Raw genomic sequence first — 8,435 nt, 5'->3', positions numbered from 1 at the left:
GACGCCTATATTACAGTAGCAGGGATGGTATAAGCCCTTCCTTTGTCACAAACATAGAAATAAGCTTCAGGCAGATTGAAAGGGCTGCAGATTAGCTGGGTGGCCTTCCTTGTAAATGTAAGCCCTGGACCTGAAGTGAATTTGTTACCTTTGTGTCCACTATAAGACTTCCCACCCCTACCCCTAAATACACATACACACATGGTGTTTGTGTAAATATATGTACATGTGTGTATATACATGTGTACATGGATGTGTATGTACTATATAGTTTATGTACATGAGTAATACACATGCAATATTATATATGTGATGTATATGTCCATCCATACACACACACACACACACACACAAAACTGAGTTTTCCAAGACTCTCGTATCCTTTCCAGAGAGCCACTGACTTCCTCCTTGCTCAGGCCAGCACCCCTCCCTGCCCCCTGCCACACTAGCCCCATCAGTTGCTATTTCTCGGTCATGGTCCATGCTGTGCCTTTGAGCAGCACCATAGGCTTCAAACCTTTTCAAATGCTTTCTGTTCCTCACAACTGACTTCTTCAGTGTCCCATTTCCTAAGAACCTTTTGGTGGGATGGGTTCTAATCTAATAAGCTGGCTCCATTAGCTGGTCATTAATGACAGCGTGTTATACTGTTTAGAGAGCATATTTGCATATTAACCTGTCCTGAGTTTTATCTCAAATGGTCTGCTGCCAGGGCCTGGATGAGAGCCAGGTAAGTGGTGCGTTGGATGCAAAATTCAAGGAGGTGTTCCCACGACACTGAGCGTGATCACCCTAGATTTATCACCAGAGGAGCTTCTCTCACCTCCCCTGAGTTCAGGCCCTGACTGCCAGGTGGTAGAAAGGTAAAGCTTTGTGATGAGCAAGAAGAGAGAAACTCCTTGTCTCCAAAATCACATTCCATAGCTATCTGCTTGCTCTAAGTATTAACTTGGGAATACCTCAGTCTTAAATTCATTTGCTAAGTCAAAATGTAAAATATCATATATGTTAATTTGTCAAGATATTTCTTTTTAAAAAATTCTATCTATTTATTTTTGGCAGCTCTGGGTCTTTGGTTGTTATGCGTGAGCTATTCTTCATTGCAGGGCACGGGTTGCTCACTGTGATGACTTCTCTTGTTGCGGAGCACAGGCTCTAGGGCACAAGCTTCAGTCGTTGTGGCATAGAAGCTTAGCTGCCCCGCAGCATGTGGAATCTTCCCCAGCCCGGGATCAATCCTGCATCCAGTCCACTGTCAGGCAGATTCTTAACCACTGGATCACCAGGGAAATCCTAAGATGTATCTGTGCATGTCAGTTTACAGACAGCAAAAAAAAAGAAAAAGATTCTGGGAAATAGCAACCAAAAAGAGTTGGGCACACAATAATACTGATTTGGCACTGACTTTATTTTATTTTTGTAGAATGTAAATTCTGAAATAGTATGATATTAAAAGGATAAATTTAAGATATAAAATTAGATGATCAAGAACACAAATCTTGTGAAGTCAAAGACACAAGCATATTTCTCAAATAGATTAACTACTTTAAAGACAAAATTGTCAAGATTCCCAGGGACCTACATCACCATGGGCACATTCCACCCCACTGAGGTCCTATGCATTTCCAGGTCCTAAAGATGAATGTAATACTGACATTTGGTGACTTCCTGTCCCCAAGCCTACATCAGGAGTGCAAAGGCAACGTGGTGATCGTTAGGAATATGGGGTGCAATTGTTTCGGAAGTTCCAGAAATCACTCTGGTCATAAACTAAATGAACAGGAAACTATTACATTATATTCTTATTAAAGGGATGGTTGTTTTGAACAACAATTGCTTTTGAAAACAAATGGGCAGTTATTTAAAATCTATCACTAGAGCTAACTCTTTTAGCTAAAAATAAGTGATGTGAGCTTTGATGCAGAGATTCCTAATAAAGAAGCAACAGTTTGCAGCCAACTAAAACCAACTGTAGGTTTCCTTTGTGGCACCAGTGGTAAAGAACCCACCTGCCAATGCAGGGGATGTAAAAGATGTGGGTTTGATCCCCGGGTCAGGAATATCTCCTGGAGGAGGGCATGGCAGCCGACTCCAGTATTCTTGCCTGGAGACTCCCAAGGGCGGAGGAACCTGGCGGGCTACAGTCCATGGGGCTGCACAGAGTCAAACATGACTGAAGCGACTTAGTATGAATGAAGCAAGCCAACTGTGCCATTTTCGCCCTGGGATCCCAGTGTGCAATGGCTGCAAATAGCAGCCTCCTCAGTAGTGTATACAGCCTGTTGCCTGCATGAGTTGCCCTAAGGAACTTGAATATGGCCCTTCACAGTGGACATTCACGACCGGCATGCTGTCCACAATCTAGACTCCAGACAGGTATGTGCGGTGCCTTCGGAAAGCCCCAGGGCAGTGGCCAGGGTCCACATTGGTTCAGTCATAATGTCCATCTGCACCAACCTGCAGAACAAGGTTGTGACTGAGGCCCTCCACAGAGTCAAGTTCAAGTTCCCTGGCAGCCAGAAGCTCCACTTCTCCAAGAAGGGGGATTGTCTAACTTTAATGCAGATGAATTTGAAAACATAGTGGCAGAAAAGTGGTTCATCTCAGATGGCTGTGGGGTCAAATATACCCCTATTCCTCACCCTCTGGCCCAATGGTGGGCCCTGCACCCATAAGAACCTTGGCACTGTCCCCTCCATACTCATGCCCATAATAAATCCTACTTTCTTGTCAGAAAAAAGGAGCCAAGGTAGGTGATTTCCCCCAGCAGGTACATAATGATGTGTTACCAGCTTCAGAATCTTCCTTTTGTTCCATGTCCAGTTCTAACTCTTGCTTCTTGACTTCCCGTTATTCTTGATTTAAATTTAAACTCTTGGCATGACCTGGCCTCCCTAATACCAGACCACCTGACCTGCCTCTTGAGAAACCTGTATGCAGGTCAGGAAGCAACAGTTAGAACTGGACATGGAACAACAGACTGGTTCCAAATAGGAAAAGGAGTACATCAAGGCTGTATATTGTCACCCTGCTTATTTAACTTATATGCAGGGTACATCATGAGAAAGGCTGGGCTGGAATCAAGATTGCTGGGACACATATCAATCACCTCAGATATGCAGATGACACCACCCTTATGGAAGAAAACAAAGAAGAACTAAAGAGCCTCTTGATGAAAGTGAAAGAGGAGAGTGAAAAAGTTGGCTTAAAACTCAACATTTAGAAGACTAAGATCATAAGATCATGGCATCTGGTCCCATCACTTCATGGCAAATAGATGGGGAAACAATGGAAACAGTGACAGACTTTATTTTGGGGGGCTCTAAAATCATTGCAGATGGTGACTGCAGCCTTGAAATTAAAAGAAGATTGCTCCTTGGAAAAAAAGTTATGACCAACCTAGACAGCATATTAAAAAGCAGAGACATTACTTTGCCAACAAAGGTCCGTCTAGTCAAGGCTATGGTTTTTCCAGGGGTCATGTATGGATGTGAGAGTTGGACTATAAAGAGGGCTGAACACTGAAGAATTGATGCTTTTGAACTGTGGTTGGAGAAGACTCTTGAGAGTCCCTTGGACTGCAAGGAGATCCAACCAGTCCATCCTAAAGGAGATCAGTCCTGAATATTCATTGGAAGGACTGATGCTGAAGCTGAAACTCCAATAATTTGGCCACCTGATGTGAAGAACAGACTCACTGGAAAAGACCCTGATGCTAGGAAAGGTTGAAGGCAGGAGGAGAAGGGGAGGACAGAGGATGAGACGGTTGGATGGCATCACTGACTCAATGGACACGAGTTTGAGTAAGCTCCAGGAGTTGGTGATGGACAGGGAGGCCTGGTGTGCTGCAGTCCATGGGGCTGCAAAGAGTTGGACACGACTGAGCAACTGAAGTGAACTGACCTGAGCCTCATCTTTCCCTACTTTCCATGTTGCAAGTACACTGGCCTCTCTGTTTCCTAACCATTCAAGGCCTTTCACGGCTTTGGGTTTTTTGGTTACATTTCTTCTGTCTGGAAGGCTGTTCCTCTAGCTCTTCTCTTGCCTCTTCCATCCTCTGGTTTCAGCTAAAATATCACCATGTAATAAAGAGTCTGAGTTTATTTTTGATGCTTGATTCTACATATCTTCAAGCCCTGCTCGTCTGGGTAAGCCACTAAGAAAGCCTATACCCTCCGTCCCTTGGCACACTTACAGGTGGAATGTCCCCATCATGCAAGCCCCAACCTGCATGTGGGAACCCTTGCCCCAACCCCACCACAACCAAAACAAAGCCACATGGTCTCCCTTTGTTGAGCATTTGAATTGGCTTAGATATTTTTTGGTCTCATATCTTTCTAGGCTCTCCCCACAAAGCCTCATTATATGAATAATAAACTCCTAGTGCTTGTGTGACTTTGTCAATCTCCATATTAATATCCACTTTTGAAGGGGGGCTTGACCTTACCCTCCATGGTGCAACCCCAAGACACACTTCCTCAGAGAAGCCTTCTCTAGCAATCACCCTAAGATGACTTTGGCCATGATTCTCTGTCTGATCACATTTTCAATGATACAGTCCTCAGAGAAGTCTTTACTGCTTTCTGTTGTCTGCAAAACAAGTAAAATAGCTGCAGCAGTAATCTGACATTCAACGCCTTCTACAAACTGACCATTGCGTCTCTACACATGTCTACCCTGCTCCAAGAGCTCCCAACTAACTAGTCTTTGCAGGTCCCGACTAGGATAGAACTGTTCCCATGCTACCTTCTTGCTCATTGCAATTCTACTTACTTAGAAAGTAAATTCTAATTAGAAAATTAAAACATTTCTAATTAGAAAATTCTACTTACTTCTCTACTTGTTCAAGACTGATCCATCCACCAGGTCTCAGATTTAGGACTATTTTGTCCATGAACCCTGCTAAATAATTTCAAAGCTCATTGATGACAGCCACTTCTCAACTCTTGTAGAAATATTTGCTGGCATGCTTTCTCCTTATACATTCCTTCATTCATTTCAAATAGGTAGCCAGATCCTTAGGAATTTTGCCTCATGAGAAGTCAACAGCTTTTCTTGTGTTTTGTAAGAACATAAGCCATTGAGTTGGTGATATTAGTGCCCTGGAGTAGCAGTAGGGAGAGGAGATTGTCTTTGACAGGAAGCTAAGTGAGTTTCCTCTGATATAGGACAGGAAGGAGGGAGTGCTGAGGCTCACAACAGAATGGAGACTGGGTAGCATTTCTAAGGCAACATCCCAGGGGCAGGGGCAAACTGATATGGCTTAGCTGTGGTTATGTCAAGGGAGGCTGCCCCCTAGATGCCAGAATTCAGCCTCTCCAAGAACTGTCAATCCCTATGCAGAGCTTCAAAGTGGCAGAGTCCTTGATCCTGAAGAAATTATGCAGACCAAACAATGGTATCTCAAAATCATTCATGTGAGCAGGTGATCAATGAACTACCCAGACCTGGATACTGTGTTAACTCAGGGAGGGGAATGCTTGCTACTGACTCAAGTTGAATTTCCTTTCAATCTGGGCCAGAATGAGGTCAATCTAGAAAAGAAACTTATGTGCTGTTCTGGCACAACTATTATTTTATACTAGCTACTCTAGTGATTTATTTAACTTATTAAATTAGCATATCTATCACTGATATTCATCTTTCTTTGTATTTGCATTATATCTCCCAAGCTATGTCAGAAGCTGCTGGAGGACTGGGTCGTTTCAGACTCTAGTAGAATTTGCTGCACATAAATAATAACCAGGTTTCTGTGTACAGGAAGGCTAGGGACACTGTCTGGAAGACAGATTTTACTTTCTCGGTAATCATTTCTTCATAAATAGTCCAAGTGCTGAGAAGTAGTTCACATGCATTCAGGAACCCACCAGATATTATAGAAAGGAGACATGTGAATCAGAGAGAAGGAGGAAAAACAGATAGTTGTTAGGGCTGGCCTGACTCATGGCTCTCATTTATAATAATAGCTCCTATTTGTGTGTCCTCACTGAGATGGGCTCTGCTGCAGTCTTCCCTTGCTTTGTTTCAGAGCTGTGTGTCAGTAAAATGAGAAATTCCACTTTGAAATCAAACCTATAAGTGCTCATTAATTAAAAAAAAAAGCAGAAGTCAAAATTGAATACAAAATATTACCCTAATTTTACCATTTGTATGACCAACCTAGACAGCATATTAAAAAGCAGAGACATTACTTTGCTGACAAAAGTCCATTTGGTCAAATCTATGGTTTTTCCAGTATTCATGTAAGGATGTGAGAGTTGGACTATACAGATAGCTGAGCACTGAAGAATTGAACTGTGATGTTGGAAAAGACTCTCTCTTTTTTTTTTTGTAATATTTACCAGTTTATTTTCTACATGTTTTTCTTTTTTTTTCTTTTATTTTTATTAGTTGGAGGCGAATTACTTAACAATATTGTAGTGGTTTTTGCCATACATTGACATGAATCAACCATGGAGTTACATGTGTTCCCCATCCTGAACCCCCCTCCCACCTCCCTCCCCATCCCATCCCTCTGGGTCTTCCCAGTGCACCAGCCCCAAGCACTTGTCTCATGCATCCAACCTGGACTGGCGATCTGTTTCACCCTTGATAATATACATGTTTCGATGCTGTTCTCTCAGATCATCCCACCCTCACCTTCTCCCATAAAGTCCAAAATTCTGTTCTATACATCTGTGTCTCTTTTTCTGTCTTGCACATAGGGTTATCATTACCATCTTTCTAAATTCCATATGTTACTCAGCCATTAAAAAGAATACATTTGAATCAGTTCTAATGAGATAGATAAAACTGGATCCCATTATACAGACTGAAGTAAGCCAGAAAGATAAACACCAATACAGTATACTAATGCATATATATGGAAAAGACTCTTGAGAGTCCCTTGGACTGCCAGGAGATCAAACCAATCAATCCTAAAGGAAATTAGTCTTGAATATTCATTGGAAGGGATGATGCTGAAGCTGAAGCTCCAATACTTTGGCCACCTGATGGGAAGAACAGACTCATTTGAGAAGATCCTAATTCTGAGAAAGATTGAAGGCAGGAGGAGAAGGGGATGACACAGGATAAGATGGTTGGATGGCTTCACCGACTCAATGAATTTGAGCAAGCTCCAGGAGTTAGTGATGGACAGGGAAGCCTGGCGTGCTGCAGTCCATGGGATCACAAAGAGTTGGGCATGACAGCGGCTGAACTGAGCTGAACTTAATATCTATGTGCATGTGTGACTGCGTTCTCAGATGTGTCCAACTCTTTTGTGACCCTATGGACCATAGCCCACCAGACTTCCCTGTCCATGGAATTTTCCAGGAAAGAATACTGAAATGGGTTGTCATTTCCTACTCCATTGTATATCTACATATGTATGTATTTGGAGAATACATACATATGCAAATTTTTTTGATGCACATGTAAATACATTTATATCTGTAACTATCCCTGTAAATGTAGTCCTAGTTATCTCTACATGGTGAGATCCTTAATGACTTTTATTATGTTGTTTGTACTTTTCTATATTTTCTAAAATTTCCACAATGAAAGTGCATTTTTTTAATAATCATAAGAAACAGGAAATGGCTCAATTATTAAAAAGGCAAATGGATAGAGAGGTGAGATGCATTGTTTTTTGACCAATACTTTATTTATAACCAAATTAGCGCAGTCTTTATCCACCATATGACATCGAACTGAGAAAGAGAAGAATCACAGTAATTATACACATTCAATTATTATTATCCCATGATCTGTATTCCTCAGAATATTTGTAGTGAAAGAAGTTTCTGAGTTGTGTTACTAACATTTAGAAATCAATAACTAGAATTCAGAAGGTATAGCAGTTTGTTTATATCTCTGTAACTAATATGTGAAAGAAAATTCAAAGTGATTGTTTCAATATGAAAACTGTGGTCAAGGAATTTGACAAAGCTGACTTTTCAAACTGTATGATCTTGGAGCTGAGCCAGCAATAACAGTGGAGTCAGTGGTGGAGCTTCCCCATGCCTTTTGCTGTCACATCTGGTCACCACTTCCATCTGTCCATGCCCTTGAGAGAAAGTGAGCTAACATTCAGTCAGCATTTCTCAAGGGCGGGCAGGAGACTTATGCGGCCCAGAGTCCATGTAAGCAGGAAGGGGGGCCTCTTCCAGGGCCTGAAAGGAGGCTCTTGTCTAACACTTGGAAATGAATCGCCTGAGGAGACACACATGCTGACAAAGCAAGAGACTTTATCGGGAAGGGGTGCCTGGGTGGAGAGCAGGAGGGTGAGGAACCCTGGAGAAGTGCTCTGCTATGCGGCTTGCGGTCCCTGGTTTTATGATAATGGGCTTAGTTTCCCGGTTGTCTCTGGCCTATCATTCTGACTCAGGTCCTTCCTGGTGGCACATTCATTGCTCAGCCAGGACGGATGCCAATGAGAAGGATTCTGGGAGGTG

General features: G+C 42.4%; 1 non-coding gene across 1 annotated transcript; it reads left to right on the top strand.

Moving 5' to 3' along the window:
- Window positions 1-2,188: 2,188 nt before the first annotated feature.
- Window positions 2,189-2,321, top strand: LOC122434252. Its single transcript, XR_006267322.1, has one exon. It is a non-coding gene; the product is annotated as a small nucleolar RNA SNORA70 (small nucleolar RNA).
- The last annotated feature ends 6,114 nt before the right edge of the window (window positions 2,322-8,435 follow it).

This window comes from Cervus canadensis, chromosome 33 (genome assembly GCF_019320065.1).
Source record: "Cervus canadensis isolate Bull #8, Minnesota chromosome 33, ASM1932006v1, whole genome shotgun sequence".
Lineage (NCBI taxonomy): Eukaryota > Metazoa > Chordata > Mammalia > Artiodactyla > Cervidae > Cervus > Cervus canadensis.
This window is presented reverse-complemented; position numbering and strand designations above follow the sequence as displayed.